This window comes from Canis aureus, chromosome 19 (assembly GCF_053574225.1).
Source record: "Canis aureus isolate CA01 chromosome 19, VMU_Caureus_v.1.0, whole genome shotgun sequence".
In the NCBI taxonomy this organism is placed as follows: domain Eukaryota; kingdom Metazoa; phylum Chordata; class Mammalia; order Carnivora; family Canidae; genus Canis; species Canis aureus.
This window is the reverse complement of record NC_135629.1, coordinates 14893674-14912368: the sequence shown is the minus strand read 5'-3', so window position 1 is coordinate 14912368 and position 18695 is coordinate 14893674. Positions and strand designations below refer to the sequence as shown.

The following is an 18695-nucleotide window of genomic DNA, read 5'->3' as shown; positions in this document are numbered from 1 at the left end:
GATGCATATGGGTCTCCATTTTGATCACAGAACAATGGATTTTTATTTGATAGTTTATGTATGCAAAATGAATTTAAATCAAATTTTAAAAAGTATGAACAATACCTGATAACAAAAGATATGATTATACCACATCTGTCAAAACATGTCAGTAAACGTATTTTTAAAAAATCAAGGGTAAACAATTTCATAGATTTGGATATCAGAGTTTGGTAGAAAGGAATATGATTTTAAAATGAAACCTTTTAACAGTCTATGGAATGACAGGAATTGATTTTGGCATCATCATGTGAGTTCCCCTGCTGCTTTTAAAAACATACTAAGCAGGGAAGGAGGTTCGGTGTCCATTGAAAGAGGAATGGATAGAGAAGATGTGGTTTATGTTATTACTCAGCCATTAGAAACGACAAATACCCACCATTTGCTTCGACGTGGATGGAACTGGAGTATTATGCTGAGTGAAATAAGTCAATCGGAGAAGGACAAACATTATATGGTCTCATTCATTTGGGGAATATAAAAAACAGTGCAAGGAAATAAAGGGGAAAGGAGAAAAATGATTGGCAAATATCAGAAAGGGAGACAGACCATGAATGACTCCTAACTCTGGGAAACAAACTAGGGGTGGTGGAAGGGGAGGTGGGCAGGGGGTAGGGGTGACAGGCACTGAGGTGGGCACTTGACGGGCTGAGTACTGGGTGTTATTCTATATGTTGGCAAATTGAACACCAATAAAAAATAAATTTATAAAAATAAAAATAAAAAAAAACATACTAAGCAGGAGGTCAGTACTGAATTTGGTTACATCAATATGATTTTAGAGAGAAGGAGTATGATTTACCTGCTATATAAAACCCACTTTCTCCATCAGGGATAGAGAAGTGAGCCATCTTCTCAATGAAGTCATGTATGATCTCAGTTAAGGAGGAGCCATGGAGATCCTGTCATACCTAATGAAGTTAGGATGATGCTTCATTTTTCTCTGTAACTTGTTGCCTTACTGCATCAATTTATCCACTGTATCTGTGAAAGGCAACCCATCCCTCTGTTCCTGGACTGCTGCTAAACTGCCAACTGGGAACCTTTGTATTTTACAATAGGAAAAAGGACTTCTTTTAAAATGAAGTTTTTATAAATTACTTGTAAAAATAAAATATTCGTGTCTCAAGAAAAGATTTTTTAAAAATTTGGCTTGATGTTACTTGATGTTACTTTCCTGAATCCAATCACATAGCCAAATAATTCATAAACTGTAAGTGGATAACATAACATGGAGTTCTTATTAAAAATTTAGCAGGAGAGTCTCCTGACTTGTTAGCTTTGGAGTAATCATCAGAAATCTGAATGTTTAATAAACACCTCCATCTAATTCTGTTAATGAGCATCATAAGTGGACCCTGCTTTGGGGAATATTGTTCAAGTGTTCCTTTTCCAGCTGCCATATCAAACTATGTAAAGAAAATGGAAAGGGGGCTGTCAAGGGGTAAATAGGAAACAGCATCAATTTTAACCTTCAAAGAAATTTTGGAAGCATTTCTAAAAGTCAAATTTTGTTTTTCATTAAGAATTCATAGCTGCCAGAAACTTGTAAATTTCTAAAAGTCCTTCATTGATTCAGGTGGAAATGTTTAACAGAAGCCAAAGGGTTAATAGGAGCCGAAGTTTGAGTTATGTCCCCCAAATCTCCCTGAAATGGGCTTCTATCCAAAAGGCTACAACAGTAGTTTACCCTCTTCTCATTGTTCTTCTTGTAAAAAACTAAAACATCAAAAGAGCAAAATTACGTATTCTCAGTGAATGGTCATCCTAATCATTTCAAAATGCAAATGATTATAGAAATTGGAGCAGTGGTGATAATCACAAATCACCAATGACAATGTAGTCATTGAAAAATCACTGGAGCCAACTACCCTTTCAAGAGTTTTAATTTGCAATCAAGTCAAGAGCTATTCTAGTGAAGCAAGAAGCTGTTTGAGGAACAGAAGTTCAACTTAAAGTGGGAAAGCAACACAGTAAGGGTGCCATGAAAAACATCCAATAGCCTAACATGCAAAGTCAATATATCAAGTTTTGCAAGTTTTTGCAAATTAGGCCACCCTTGATGAATGTCCTTCAGGTAGTTTTTCTCAAATAAGTGACTTAAATCCTTTTAATGAAATATAAAACTGAACAAAGGAAGTAATTCTTCAATCTTAACATTGGACTTACTTTCAATGATATATTTAGCATTTATTGAGCACTTTTTGCATGCAAGCTCCATGCTATGAGGTTGGGAATGGGAGATTATATAACTAATAAGACATGGTGTGATGCTCTCAAAGGGATTCACAATCCAGAAAGGATCTAGCTGTGAGTAAGTATTCCCCAAACAGGAACAGAAGGAATATGAAATGAAATCAGAGTAAGGAAAGAGAAGGAATAAACATTTCCTTGAACTTCCTTCTTACCTGGCACTGTGCTAAATTCTGTACATTTGTTATTTATTGTTGGTCAAATACAAGGTTATCCTTCCCTCATTTCCTAGAAGCAGATTGTCCTTCTGGGTCAGAGTTAGTTAGTCATGAACTCATTGGAGTGGACAAATTGAAAACATCCTCTTTCTGGATTGCAAAAGGATTAGTTTCCAATTTAACAAAATATGTTTCAACAATGTATGAAAAACATAGATAACCTGTCTTTTCCTTACTCTTGATAGTCAAGGATGGTTTTCTGTTTCTCCAGCTTTCTGTTTTGTCACTAATAATTGTAAATAATTAGAAATTCTGTTTCACTGACACCAAGTCTACTGACAGCATTAATAACAGGTAGAATTCAATTAGCGCTGAACAACTCCCATCTCATTTCATCTTTGCTTATGGAGTAGGGAAGATTATTCTCATCTTACAGATGATGAAACTGAAGCTTAAGAAATTAAATAAGTTGTCCATGGTTCTATAACTAAAAAGTGCCAAGCTGAGAGTCAAATCCATATTGCTAACTCCATAGCCTGTGCCTAGCCACTCTGATATATCACTTTAATATACTATATATTATGTATATGATTACTTCAATATAGTAGTTATAGAAAAGTGATATACCCAGGTCTGAGATTGGTTGACTTATGACATCTGCTAGAATGTAAAATTCTAGCAGAAATTCTTCACTGTATGGTCATCATTTTACTCTTGAAGCAAACAACAAAAATAACCTTCAATTTCTTGAAGACTTCCTCATTTCTATGTATATGGTTTGTTTTATTATAAAATATCTCCTTATGGAAAAAAAAAAGGTTTAGTTAGTATCCAATAGCCAATAACACATTCGGAATTCAAAAGAAAGAACATAGCCTGTTCTCAGTTCTGCTACTTCGTACTCATAATGCCCAGAGGATTCTCCTGGTACCCTGTTTCCTCACTAAACAGGTGTTCTCCAATGAAGTACCTAATGTGAAGTCAGGGTGAAACTAAACCTTGCCTTGACATAAAGGCACATCAAGAGCTAGTCCCAATCCAGAGCTTGTGTCGTAAGTTTTCCTACACTGTTCTTCTCTTCAAGACAAATGCTTGTGCTACAGGGGCATAGTTAACTTTGTGTCTGTAGCACGTTGCTGCACTCCCTCTGGATATGGCTTTTTGGAAAGAGACCAGTTCTCCCTGTCCTTTCTCCAAAGTACAAAACTGAGTACACTAAGCACAGAAGTATGCAGTCTTCTCATTCCTCTTGATGCCTCCTGGAGACATGATGTTACTATTTCTAAAATCACAAGGTCTTAAGCTACAGGATCCCAGGTCTTGAATGCAAACACTGTCCACCTGCTTCAGTCAGAGACAGAGTGGAAATTTTTTTAAAGATTGTATGTATGTATGTATGTATGTATGTATGTATGTATTTATTTATTTATTTATGAGTGACACGAGCAGAGAGAGAAAGAGAGGCAGAGAGAGAAGCAGGCTCCATGCAGGAAGCCCAATGTGGGACTCAATCCCAGGACTCCAGGATCATGCCCTGGGCTGAAGGCAGGCGCTAAACCACTGAGCCACCCAGGGATCCCCCAAAGTGGAAAATTTGAGTAGAAGCAAGCAATTTAACATGCTGCTTCAATTTCCAAATTACTGAGAGAGTAAACTTCATAATACTTATTTACCTCTTATGATGAGACAATAAAAATTTTTGGCTTTTTATGAAATTCCAAAACCCAAAGAAATTAATATTTTATATTCTACTTGCATTGCACAAATTAATGGGCTTCCCTGTTCAGAATAAGCAATGAGACTTTGTCCTAATTGGGAGGAATCCAAAATGTTGTGAAAATTTTTCTGGTCCCTCTTCAATTTATTATAATTTTTGTCTGTTGCATGGACTTGAAAATTAATTTTCTGAAAGGGCAGCTTTATATATTATTGTGAGTTTCTCAACTAATCTTTCTATTTGGCCAAAAAGTAAAAAACTGGTTGATTACAAACAGGCAAATAACAATTTCTCTTATGGCAATTACTCCTTTTGATTAAATATATTGCTCTGTAAATTATACTTGACCTTCTCATTACTCAAAATGAAAGTCCTTAAATATCCTTTGAAACAATATATTCTGTTACTTTCCCATAATCTTAATAATGCTAATGATAATAATAATAATAACAGAATGAACTCATTTAATTAAATAACATACTCTATCAATTAATCCAAATGGTAAAACATAACCCTTTTATCCTGTTATTTTTAATTTTTTTAATGCTTTTTTTAAATTCAATTTAGATAACATATTCTGCATTATTAGTCTCAGGGATAGAATTTAGTGATTCATCGGTTGCATGTAATATTCCATGCTCATTATATCAAGTAATGCCCTCCTTAATGTCCATCACCCAGTCATTCCATTCTCTCACTCACCTCCCTTCCAGCAACCCTATTTCTTTCCTAGAGTTCAGCATCTCTTATGATTTTCTTCACTCTCTGTTTTTATCTTATTTTATTTTTCCCTCTCTTCCCCATGTTCATATGTTTTGTTTATTTTCGTACATGAGTGAAATCATATGGTATTAATCTTTCTCTGACTAATTTCACTTACTGTAATACCTACCCTCTAGTTCCATCCACATCTTTCCAAATGGCAAGATTTCATTCTTTTTGATGGCTGAGTAATATTCCACGGTATATATATATATATATATATACCACATCTTTATCTATTCATCTGTCAATGGACATCTCAGCTCTTCCGCAGTTTGGCTATTGTGAACATTGCTGATATAAACATGGGATGCAAGTGCCTCTTTGAATCACTATGCTTGAATCCCTTTGGATAAATACCTAGTAGTGCAATTGCTAGGTCATAGGGTAGCTCTATTTTAACTTTTTGGGAATCTCCATACTGTTTTCCAGAGTGGCTGAACCAGTTTGCATTCCCACTAACAGTGTAAGAGGGTTCCCCCTTTTCTACATCCTCACCAACATCTGTTGTTTCCTGAGTTGTTAATTTTAGCCATTCTGACTGATGTGAGGTGGTATCTCATTGTATGTGTGTGTGGTTTTTTTTAAGATTTTGTTTTATTTATTTGACAGAGAAAGAGAGAGCACAAGCAGAGGGAGCAGCAGAGGGAGAGGGAGAAGCAGACTCCCCGCTGAGCAGGGAGTCTGATGTAGAGGTCAATTCCAGGACCCCAGGATCATGACTTGGGCCAAAGGCAGACAGTTAACTGACTGAGCCACCCAGATGCCCCTCATTGTGGTTTTGATTTGTATTTCCCTGATGCCAGGTGATGATGAGCATTTCTTCATGTGTCTATAAGCCATCTGTATGTCTTCTTTGGAGAAATGTTTGTTCATGTCTTCTGCCCATTTCTTTACTGGATTTTTTTTGTTTTTTTGTGTGTTGAATTTGAGAAATTCTTTATAGATTTTGGATACTAGCCCTTTATCTGATAAAAACATTGGCAAATATCTTCACCCATTTCATCGGTTACCTTGTAGGCTTTTTGACTGTTTTCTTTGCTGTGCAGAAATTTTTATCTTGATGAAGTCCCAAAAGTTAATTTTTGCTTTTGGTTACCTTACCTTTGAAGATGTGCTTAGCAAGAAGTTGCTGTGGCCAAGGTCTAAGAGGTTGCTGCCTGTGTTCTCTAGGATTTTGATGAATTCTTGTCTTTCATCCATGTTGAGTTTGTTTTTGTGTATAATGCAAGAAAGTGGTCAAATTTTATTCTTCTGCATGTTGCTGTCCAGTTTTCTCAACACCACTTGTTGAGGCATGTTGTTCTTTTGGTTTTTGTTTTTGTTTTTTTTAATTTTTAAGTTACCTTTTAAAGAAAGCCAGAACAATTGAGTGATAAAATGTCCTACATGGTAAGCCTCTGCTGCTGAGGGCATATTCTGGTATATTCAGACAGCAGGCAATTTTAATTATGAAGTTATATTTATTAGGATTACCCATAGAAGCATATTTCCTGCTGTATTCAGTTTGTGTGAAATGAATTCTTTGGACTGATCATTTTCTCTACATACAAACATATGTTTTCATGGTGATTGAGATGCAAAACTGATTTTACACATCCACTCCCTTTGTAAAGAAGTGGACATCTCTAATGAACATTTATTCAGAGAACATATCATGATACAAAAAAAGAAAAACCTAAAAAGAGTAACATAGGGTTCAGGGTTTCCCCAAGTGTGATACATATGGCGCCAGTAATATAAAATCATTACAGATACTATATAGACAAGGCTTTTTGGTTTCATTGTTATTTATTTATTTGACTACCTGTTAGAGAAAGTATAAAATGAGTTCAATAGCTCATACTCAATTTTTATGGCCTCAAATACTTAGAATAAGTAACAGGTATGAACAGTTAATTGCCTTAGCTAAGAGAAACATTAATAACGTAGTGTTGAAGTGGTTGTGAAATAAGGCAAACATCTCAAGCTGGCATGAGAATAACCAGAGTAAACATGGGCAGAATGGTATACAGTGATGCAGAACCACACAGTGGCATGGGACCCTGGCTCAGCCACTTAATAGCTGTGAGATTCCACATTTGTAAAAGCCTTCCCATAAAAAGCCTGCTCAGAGAATGTTTAAAATCCACTGGAAGCTTTTAGCATGGTGCTTGCTGGTCATACAGTAAGCCCTAAATGAGAGACAGGTGTAATTAGTCATCTCAATAAAAAGTCTCTTCTCAAGGACTCACCTACCAACAACAGAAACCAAATCCCTCACACTAGGTGAATATGGGCCCAGAATAGTGTTGTTAGAAAAATCACATAAAACTGTTTAATTTTTTAAAGAATTGCTCAGAGGCGTCTAAGTGGTTCAATCAGTTGGGCATCCAACTCTTGATTTCAGCCCAGGTCGTGATCTCGGGGTCTCCATGTGTAGGGCTCCATGCTCAGAGCAGAGTCTTCTTGAGATTCTTTCTCTTGCTCTCCTTCTTACCCTCCCCCCTTCTCTCTAAAATAAATAAATAAATATTTTAAAAGAATTAAAAAAATAAAGAATTGATTAAAACATGCAAACGAATTGACATTTAATGATAATTTTTGCTTTTCTATGCTAAAAGTATGTGTGTACGCTATTATACAGCATTAACCTTTAGTTCCTTTTACCTAGGGACTGTGTATTTTTATCTTGACAACTACAGTGTTAAACATGGAGGTTTCACCTATTTGGCTCTTAATAAAGAACTACGGAGATGACTGGCTATTATATATCTTCACTAATTTTTAAGATTCCCTTATCTACCATGACTTCGGAAAGCAGTAAATATTCACAAAACATTCAACTTTTGGCTAGATTTATTTTGTATCCCAAGTAAGAAAAATCCTCATTATTTCATAATACATTACCAGGATTTCTTTATATATTCTCAATATTATTATATTCCCTGTGCTTTGTATATCTTCCTATTTCTGAAATCATACACACAAAGTCCTAAAACATCAGCAACAACATCTGATTACTGCAGGCCCATTCATCTCTTCCTGCTCTACTGATTCACAGACCATGAGTTCCACTTGAAGTATAAAAAAAAATTCTAGATCCATTCCTATATCTGTACTGGGCACTTCATGGGTGATCAATAAATGTTTGCTCACTAGTTGGTTTTCTAAGCAGTCAGGGGTAAATTACTCAGAGAGCAATTTCACATTCCTCCCCTGTGTGCTGACCCCACCCTACTGCCAGGGAGTCAGTTGTTAATAATCACTGCTTTTTTTTAATGTTTTAAAATAATTTTTAGATGGACAAAAATAATTTCAATAATACCCTTTCCTTCCCTAAATCACACTAAAACTCAGGGGAATCCTAATTAATGGCTAGCATCATGGGACCTTAATTAATGTCATACTAATTGATTTTTAGGTGATACTTGAGCTGTAAATATGTATTATACTTAAATATCCTTTAGGATTATAAGGGCAGACCTTTATATTTTTAATCCTCCCAACACTGTTTCTGAAATATGGTCTAAAATGAGCAAATGAGGCACTTTAAAGAGCATTGTTTCTATTCATTGAAGTATGATACGTAATAGTAATTTGGAGATAATCAAAATCTCATTGATAGAGAACTGGAGTACCTATTCCATGGAATATGCCATGTATCCCTGAATATGAATGATGCAAATCCATGTATATTCATATATCAAGTTGTCCATGATATAATGGACAACCAATAAGAAGAAAGTATGAATGGGGGTGCCTGGGTGGCTCAGTTGGTTAAGCATTTGACTCTTGGTTTCAGATGGAGGTCAGGGCTGTGAGATCCAGCCCCACCTTGGGCTCCATGTTGAGCATGGGGTCTGATTAAGATTCTCTCTCTTCCTTGCCCCTTCCCCCTCTAGAAAAATAAAATCAATGACAATTAAAATAAAAAATACATTTTAAAATAGAAATAAATAAAAATATTTTATTAAAAAAGAAAGTATGAATGTGGTATGAAGTGGTCCCTGAGGACTAGAGTGGGGAGAAGAGGAAAAGGGCCTTCAGTTTTTACTTTATGTATCCCTGTTGTAAACTTTAATTATAATAACTTTAATAAGCATTTTCATTTTTATAACCTTTTTAAAAATAACAAAATGTTTTTTAATAAAGGTAGTCTTAGACTAGTATTACCTACAGCTTGGATTTATTGCCATGCTACCAGAAGTCATTGTCTATACAGCCTCCTCCTTTATTTGTTTTGTTTTCCCAATTTGATAACTCTAAAAAGATGTGTTGCACTATGTGTGGTAGACCACTAAACAGAATAGACCACTAAACAGAGAATGACTTAAGAGTAGCATTGATTGGTTTAGGTCTAAAAGCAAGAGTTTGAATCTTAGGTCCATTATTTGTAAGTCCAGATTTTGGTTATGAGGAATAGAAACCTATCAAAACTACCTAAAGTCAAGGGACGGTTAGGTGAGAATATAGATCATACTTCTAAATGTATCACAGCTGGAGCTCCCAGGAAGTGCTGGTTGGAGCTATGAAGCTATTGGAGACCCAGGCAACTACTTTCTCTGCTCTCCTCTCTCTCTCTCTCACATGACTGACTGCACACTTCTGTTTTCTACTTTATTCTTTTCCCTACAAAATGGTTTCTTCTTCATTTTCATAGTTTTGGTGCCAAATAACTCATTTGTCCATGACTTTTCTTGCTGTAAAATCTACTTAGGTCTGGGCTCCATGGGACCTTTCAGCTTCTCAGAATTCTTGGATCTCTTGTTTATGACAGATCATAAGAATTAAATGGGACAGCATTTTGTTTAAAGACTCTCCTGTTTCTTGATGTGATATATAAAAGATATCAATCTTCTTTAAATATCAGTGTCTTCAACTGCAAAATGCAAGACCTATAGTATCAACATCATATCTGTAAAATTCTTAGTATAGTGCCTGCCATAGAGTAACTGCTTCATAAATGTTAGATTATGTTATTGTTACTGTTATTGTTGTTAAATCCATCATGATTATTATTTTAGGGAAATAATAAGAAAATGAATGACCTGCTTCATCCAAGTGGGCATCCATGAATGCTTCCATTTCCACATAGATTTTTGGAGCAGACGATATCGTATTATCTGATAGAGGAGTGTACAAGCAATAAACCTGACAGCTCTGTAAAACAAATCATCATACATCAACAGTTTCTCAAGGCCAGGCAACAATAAGAAAAGACAGAAGTGCTCTTATTCATGTTTAAGGTAAGGGAATGTGCAGTTAAATGAAGATAGTGATAACATCATTTAAAGCAAAAGCTATCAAGATACCTCCATTAATCATTAGCCAGGAGCTTGCTCCTAATGTAAAGGAAAAAAATATGCTGCTCACAGTCCTCTCTGTGTCTTGGTCCAGTGGAAAAGAGTTTGATGAAGCACATAACAGGTAGGTTCCTGCCAGTTATCAGAAACACAGGGAATTCAATAATGAACCTTGTTCAAACCATCAGATGACCCATTTCCTATCTACAAATGAGGAAGGCCTGGCATGAACTTTGGAGATGTGGCAAGAGACATACAGACGTGTTTTAATCTCATGTTTCTTATGAAATTAGCAAACAATGTGCTTAGTGATACTCTAAACATAACACGCCAGCATCTGATTAATGAAACATGTCAGCTCAGCTATCAACACTTAACATCTATTATGCTCAATGACATTCGTGTCTTAGATCTCAAAATAACAGGTGTTTCAGTGATGAAAAGTCAAGACAAAAGTGTGAAGCTAAGGCTTTCACATACTTTTCTTTAAATTTTGCAGCAACACAGTTTTTGACAGAGGGCTTCTGACTGCTCAATTTGATGGCCATACACTTATAAAACCTGAAGTGTCGAGTTTCCCAGGGGACGACATAATGAAATAAATGCACTCATGAATATGTATGGTGGAGGAGGCCATCTGTTCTCCACCAACCTCTTTTCTTTCAACAACTCACAAATATCCAGCCCCACTCCCATGCCTACCCCACTATCCAGAAAAAAAAAAAAATCTTCATTTGAAGATTTTAAAAATCAGTATTGTTTCATCTCAGGCAAGAAATATGATTGTAATAGAATTACTTTTATTGTCAGACTAAAAATGTGTTAATAAATCAAAGAGTGTTGTTAAACTGTGAGCTCTGAAGCCCCTTGTTGCTCTTCTGTCCTTCAGGAATGAAGATTCCTTACTCTTCACCAACCCTGAAAGCCACATGAACCTGCCTTTTGGGCTACAAACATGAGAACAGGAGAAACATCAATACCAGTAGAGGAGGTAACATTCCATCATTTGGGGGCTTTGGAATTAGCTCCAGTTGCTGTATGTTTAGGTTCAATATTAAATACTTCCCATGATCCCTTTAGAATCCATCATTCATTGATATTTTTGAAAACAGAAGATGAAGCCAACCTTACCGTTCAAAGGTGATGGAAAAGAAATTTTTAAGAGATAAGAGGAAGAGATGAACTTCCTAAAAAAAATTGATTGCAAAATGATTAAATTTTTTTGGTCAACTGAATCATAACTGAAATGCATAAAGAACACTTGTGCATTATTATTAATTATAGGATTATAATTATTAATTATAGGATTCTTTTGGTAAATCTTTTATAAAGTGAATACATATGAAAAGAATAATCACTCCTAATTCCTCTGCTTTGCAATTTCAACTTTGTGACTATCTTGCCTTCTTTGAGGAAAGCTTCTAGCCAGTCTCTGTTTCAGAAGAAAAATGAATTAAGGTTAAACTCTTCTCACAACAAAATAGAACTTAAAAAATTGAAAAAGTAAAAGAAAAACATTGTCGTAGCAGCCCCTATGCTTTATTAAATTTCCTCAAACTACTCTTTGAGAGATAGTCTGTGATAAACTGTTAGTTATATCAGAAAACAGAAAACCAAAGGACAATATCACTAAATTCCAAAAGGTAATAAGATGGATTGGGAAGAGCATATATATTCTGAAATGAAAAAAAAAAATCAAAGCTTTAATCCTTCTTCTGTTTAGTTAATAGTATGACCTTGGGCAATCTGCCCATAGTTTTTAACACTCTACATTTTTATCCGTTAAATCAGAATAGTAATACCAACCTCATGATGCTATTAGGATCATATGATAAGGTAATAAATATGAAAGCACTCCCTAAACAAAAAAGAACTTACTAAAATAACCCTGAAACAGATGTTAAAGTGAATTAATTTATAAATTACATTCCTAATAAAAATAAAATGTGTTTACTCATCACTTCTCACCATCAAGATGGTCCTCTCTAAATGGTCATTTATATTGCCTAAAACAGCTCCACTGAGCTTTGCCCTCTTAGCCTGCTACAGTAGCAAGATACTGAAAATAAACTGAAGTGTTATATTTGTTGCCTACATTTAGGAATCTTAGGAATACCAGCACCGTATCCTAAAGGAGTGCTACCCAAGTGGGAGAGAGCTCTGAGACCACCTTGCAGAGATCTTCCACATCTCTGTGGTCAGCTGCCCATCCACGAGGTCAAGAGATTGGATGACATCCTCTCAAAGTTCTCTTCAGGCTCTGAGATTCTGTGATACTTTAAGAGAGCTGTGTGGCAAACAAGTAGGAGGCAGGGACTTACCAACTGGCTGTGTGGATTTAGATGAAGCAAGTTACAGAAACTCCCTGGGCCTCAGTTCTTCAATCTGCAAAGGGAGGAGATTGAGCTGTATATCTCCCGAGGTCCTTCTAGCTCTGACATTGCATGCTGTTGTAACAAAGTTCAAATGGAGACGGGGATTTGAGGACAAACTTCTGGGTGCCACATAAATGATTTCCAAAGGTTTAAAACAATGTAGTCAGGGCCTTTATAATTAAAAATGAAAAGTCTCAGCTTGTTTTGTAGCACTAATGCAGAACTTGAGATTTGTGTAAGCAATAGGATTATTTTTAGACAGATTAAGGGTCTAGAGAAAACTTGTCACACGTCAATCTTTTAAAAATGCACAGTGTCATGTTTTTTCCCAAAGTTTTCCTGTAAGGTTTAATTAGTTAACATACAGTGAAATATTAGTTTCAGGCATTAGTGACATGTTTTTTTTTATTTTTTAAAAAGGCACTTAAAGAAATGCTATATCCTTGGTAATATGGTATGTCAGATAGGCCTATAAAGCTTTTCACAATTGGAACATCACAAATTTATTTCAAAATTGTAAATAATAAAGCTTTTACCCAAGGGAGATGAAACTGAAGGTGAAGCTTCAGTTCCAAAGAGGTGTCAAACTTTCATGGTTTGATGATTTGTATCAATCATAAAAATCTTTCTAAATTATATTAAATCAGTTTGCAGAATGCATATTTGAATACCATGGTAGATCCTATGTAAAACAAGTTAATTTAACACAATGTTTTATGACAAAGGGATAAATGACCTCTCCAGAAATAGATACTATAGGCACCAAGGGACTTTGATAAGCACAAGAACCTGCCCTAGGGTCTCTACTCCATAATAATCTGGACTCCATGGCACACACTGAAAAAGAAGCTGTTAAAGATGCAAATAGTGAGTAAAGTCCATGGTAATATTTTTTGAATGGGCTAATAATTATTTATTTGGAATACATGTATTGTGTCATTGAGTAAAGTAAAGTCTTTGTCAATCAAGTACTCTTAGTAAATAGATACAAAATGCAATTCAAAATTTAGCATTGAGGGCAGCCTGGGTGGCTCAGCAGTTTAGCGCCGCCTTCGGCCCAGGGCATGATCCAGGAGACCCAGGGTCGAGTCCTACATCAGGCTCCCTGCATGGACCAGCTTCTCCCTCTGCCTGTGTCTCTGCCTCTCTGTCTCTCTGTTTCTCATGAATAAATAAATAAAATCTTAAAAAAAATTAGCATTGAAATTGAGCCAGACTTCTGTCAGGAACTGCTCAATTTTATTCATTCTACTCCAGATTCATTATAAAATAAAGTAGACAGGGATATCTGGGAATAGTTTCTTTATTCCCTTGAGACCACGTTTTATTTTAACAGCTTTATTAGCTGTTAATTTACATAATTTCTCATTATTATGAGAAATTTACATAACATAAAATTCACCCGTTGTAAGTTTAATTAAAAAAAAGTTTAATTCAATGCCTTTTGGTAAATTTAAAGTCATCCAAACATCATCAGAAAAGATCCTTATGCTCATTTGCAGCCAATCCCACTCCTTGCCTGGGCAACTACTAATCTGCTCTCTTTCTGTAGACTTACCTTTTCTGGACATTTTGCCTAAATAAAATCATACAACATATAGCTTTTTGCATATGTCTTTTTTCACTTAGCTTATTCTTTTTGAGGTCCATTCATGTTGTACATGTATCAGTATTTACTTCCTTTTAACTGCTGAATAGTATTCTATTGCATGGATATACTATATTTTCCTTATCAGCTGTTCATTGTTGTTTGGTTTGTTTCTACTTTTTGGCTATTATGCATAATGGTGCTATGAATGTTTGTGTGTGAGTCTGTATGGAGATAAATTTTATCTCCCTAGGGTAGTTATATAGGTGGGGAATTGCTATGTCATACAGTAAGAACATGTTTGACTTTTTAAGAAACTGAAAAACTGATTCTATAGTGGCTGTACAATTTTACTTTACAGAGGTGTAAAGAAATCCAGGTTCTCCATATCCTCACCAATTTTTAAAGAAAGTCACTTTAGTGAATATGAAGTAGAATTTCATTTTGATGACAATTTGCTTTTTCCTAATAACTAATGATGTGGAATAGCTTTTTCATCTGCTTATTACTCCTTTGTATCTCCTCTTTAATAAAATATCTATTAAAATCTTTATCCAATTTTAATCAGGCTCTTTGTCTCATTATTGAGTTGTAAGAGTTCTTTATATATTCTGCATGCAAGTCCTTTATCAAATATATTCTTTGCAAATATATTCTTCTGGTCTGTAGCTTATCTTTTCAAAACTGTGTCTTTTGAAGCACATAAGTCTTTAATTCTTATTAAATTTGATTTACAAATTTCTTTTGTGAGTTATGCTTTTGATGCCCTATGTTAGTAGTCTGTGCCTAACCCAAAGTCACAAAGATTTTCCTCTAATAGTTTTTGAGTTTTAGTTCTTACTTTAGGTCTGATCTATTCCAACTTAATTTTTGTATATGATACAGTCTGATAAGGGTATAAATTCATCTCTTTGCATGCATATACCAAATTGTACCAGCACTATTTGTTGAAAAGACTATCATTTCTTCCAATTAATTTTCCTTTGCCCCTTTGTTGAAAATCAGTTGACCATAAATATAAGACTACTTTTTTTTAAAGATTTTATTTCTTTATTTGACAAAGAGAGAGCAAGAGAGCACAAGCAGGGGGAGTGACAGGCAAAGGAGAGAGAGAAGCAGGCTCTCTGTTGAGCAGGGAGCCCAATGTGGTGCTCAATGCCAGGACTCTGGGATCATGACCTGAGCTGAAGGCAGAGGCTTACCGACTGAGCCACCCAGGTGCCCCAAAATTACTTATTTTTAATGAGGCAAATGGAATAGTGCTTAAGAGTATGGGCTTAATTCTGCCTTTCAGTAGTTGTTTGGCCTGGATCAAGTTACTGAATCTGTGCATCAGGGTTCTCCTCTGTAAAAGGAGGACAATAATAGTACCTACCTAGTTCCTGGGGCTGTGCAACGGATTAAATGAGATAATATATGTAAAGTACTTACAGGGGACCTGGAACAAAGTAGTAAATACCCAAGAGTAGAGAGAGCTGTCATTATTCTTTTCTCTGGGGGCAAAGACAGAAGGACCTGGTTGGCTTCTTTATACCTTGGAATACAAATTGAAACCACCTAGCCAAAATTTAGAGGATGGCCCGCCAGTATCTCCTCCAGAGATTTTACTTTTACCTGGTCTTTTTGTCTTGCCTTTTTGAGTCCTCTTATTTTTTTTTTTTTTCAGTTTTGTTCAAGTGCCAATGTGCCTTTTAAAAATACTCTCTTCTCCAGATTCCCTTGCAGCTCAGACTTGTTTTGTGACACAGTTTTGGCCAATAAGATATAAGCAGAATAAATTGTATGGGATATCAGAGAAAGCTGTGGCTTTCCTGACAAAGAATAGATGAACTCAGCTGGCACAGACTACTTCCTCTTCAACCGTTCTTTTTATCCTGCTTGGAACATAGCCATAGAGGGAGAGCAGCCATCTTGCAGCCATGAAGCTGAAATCTTCGTGTTAACAGTAACAGAGCAGAAAGTGAAAAGCTGACTGGATCAATTGTAACAAGGCTGGATTGCCTTCTGGATTTCTTGTATTGTCTTGTGATACTTGTCATAGCTACTAGTAAGGGAGTACCTACTATGAGCAAACTATTTTATGTACACTCTCTCTAAACATGGTAAAAGGTCCTGTAAGATAAGTTTTCCAGTCTCCATTTCACAGATGAGTACATTAGAAATCAATTAAGTTCCTAGCAGCAATGGCCACGATAGCCAAACTGTGGAAGGAGCCTCGGTGTCCAACGAAAGATGAGTGGATAAAGAAGATGTGGTTTATGTATACAATGGAATATTACTCAGCTATTAGAAATGACAAATACCCACCATTTGCTTCAACGTGGATGGAACTGGAGGGTATTATGCTGAGTGAAGTAAGCCAGTCGGAGAAGGACAAACATTATATGTTCTCATTCATTTGGGGAATATAAATAATAGTGAAAAGGAATATAAGGGAAGGGGGAAGAAATGTGTGGGAAATATCAGAAAGGGAGACAGAACGTAAAGACTGCTAACTCTGGGAAACGAACTAGGGGTGGTAGAAGGGGAGGAGGGCGGGGGGTGGGAGTGAATGGGTGACGGGCACTGGGGGTTATTCTGTATGTTAGTAAATTGAACACCAATAATAAAAAAAAAAAAATGCCAAGGAAAAAAAAAAAAAAGAAAGAAATCAATTAAGTTCCGATAAGGCGTCTGAGGACAGACATTTGTCAAGAGGTAGGGCTGGGCTCAAACACAAATATGCCATTTAGCAACTTGACATACCTTAGGACAGGAGCCAGCCTGGTGACTCCTCTGTATCACACACTCAGTTTAACTCCTTTCTTCTAGGAAATGGACAAAGTGTTTCCTCTTTTTGCCTTGTAAAGCTTAAGGCCAAGTCTTTACATTTTAAATGGATATTTTTTTCTTCAAGGAATTAGCATTTAGCTGCAAACACACAAAGTTTCTGCTAATTGTTTTAATCAAAATGGTCAAGCAATTGACTATGGATTGCTGTGTGGGCTCCACAGATTAATGGTTAGTAACAGAGTAATTTAAAGCATTTAGGAATTCACTTCACAGAAATCACCCTTAGGTGGAAAGTAATCCAAACAATTTCTCCTTCTTTCCAGCTCAGCTGGTTGCCCTTTATCTCCAAAGAATATTAATTGCACCTCTTATACCTTTTAGAGTATGAGAGATTCTAAACATCTTTTCCATAACTCAGGTGGAGTGGAGTGGCTTTGAAAAAAGGGTGAATTAGAAACCAACAAATCTTTTATTATTGTTGTCTTGTTTTGTTTGGTTTTTAAGAACAGTTTCCGAATCAAAATCCTAGGAGATGTTGATAAAAACCTCAAGAAAAATGTTCCCTGGTCAATTTTGGAAATGCTCTTTCTTAGAAATACTTAACTTACATCAGCATGTGAAAGTTCTAAAACAAAAACTTTTTAATTTTGTTTAACCCAATGCCTTCCAAATGTATTCAATCTAAGAATTCTTTTATTTATAACACATTGATATTTGTAGTAACAGAGTATTTAGAAATTGATGTGTTAGGAGAAATAAAAGACTAACCCAGTTCATCTGTTTATTCAATCCATCTAGGCCAGGGGTCACCAAATTACAAAAGCTGGCCTTTGATCTTTCTTTATAAGGATCAGGAGTTAACAAAAACAAAAGCACCACGAATATGCAGTGGAGAACTATATTGTGGCTCAAAGGCCAACAATGTTTTCCATGTAGACCTTTATAAAGTATATTTCCCCATCTTTGCCCTAGCACATTAAAATTTTAAAAATTAAATCCATATATTCTGAGAGTATAGAGGATGGTTAAGAAAAGGGGGCAGCAGGTGGAGGGAAGGAAGAGACAAGCCTAATGTCTAAAATGTAGTAGGTAGTGTGATGTGAGAAGTTAACCCTTAGGACTGTGCAGAATAATTTTCTACCATCTCCTACAGGCAGCTCATCAAGTATTCTCGCATCCAGAGTAAATGTCTCTAGTTCTTTCATCTTTCCTCCTGGTCACCTTGGTCCTTTATCTCTAAATATGTTTCAGTTGGTTTATATCACTCTTCAACAATGATGCCCAGACCACCTGTTATTCTGCTGAAGGCCCCTGGTGGCCAAGCAGGACTTCATCTCTGTCTCTCAGATCAGAGGACACAAAGAGGCCAACTGAAAGCCCAATTACACACGAGTGTGTTTTGTGAGGCCTGCTCAATGTTTTAAAATATAGAAAAGTCACAGATAAAAGTCCAGACTTTCAGTCTTCTGTAGAGTAAAAAGTAACTGGCCGCATAAGCACTTCATTCTTCCATGCCACAGTCAGCTGGAGCTGTGTGGAAGCTACTCTCCTTAGACAGAAAAACCCTCTAGTTTGCTACAGTCCCGATTACTCCCTAGGGTTGATAGCAGGACTATGCTCCTCATTAGCACTTCCTGCTTGGCCCCAGAGGCATTTGAGTCTGTACCCTATTTTACCCCCGGTGGCCTATTTCTAGAAACATTTGTTTAAATATCTATATATTTTGAAATTATTCATTAGCACAGA

General features: G+C 36.0%; 1 long non-coding RNA gene across 25 annotated transcripts in view; it reads right to left on the bottom strand.

Moving 5' to 3' along the window:
• Window positions 1-6701: 6701 nt before the first annotated feature.
• The window catches only part of LOC144289678 (uncharacterized), a 623433-nt gene continuing 611439 nt past the window's right edge, over window positions 6702-18695 (bottom strand). For 17 of the 25 annotated variants that reach the window (XR_013357563.1, XR_013357562.1, XR_013357555.1 and 14 more), the window contains 5 exons: window positions 12536-12599; window positions 11346-11401; window positions 10224-10346; window positions 9960-10071; window positions 6702-7423 (listed from right to left, as the gene is read on the bottom strand). This is a non-coding gene — a long non-coding RNA (uncharacterized LOC144289678). Of the gene's footprint in view, window positions 7424-9959; window positions 10072-10223; window positions 10347-11345; window positions 11402-12535; window positions 12760-18695 lie in introns of all 25 variants that reach the window. The other 8 variants (XR_013357556.1, XR_013357538.1, XR_013357544.1 and 5 more) reach the window with 5 other exon arrangements.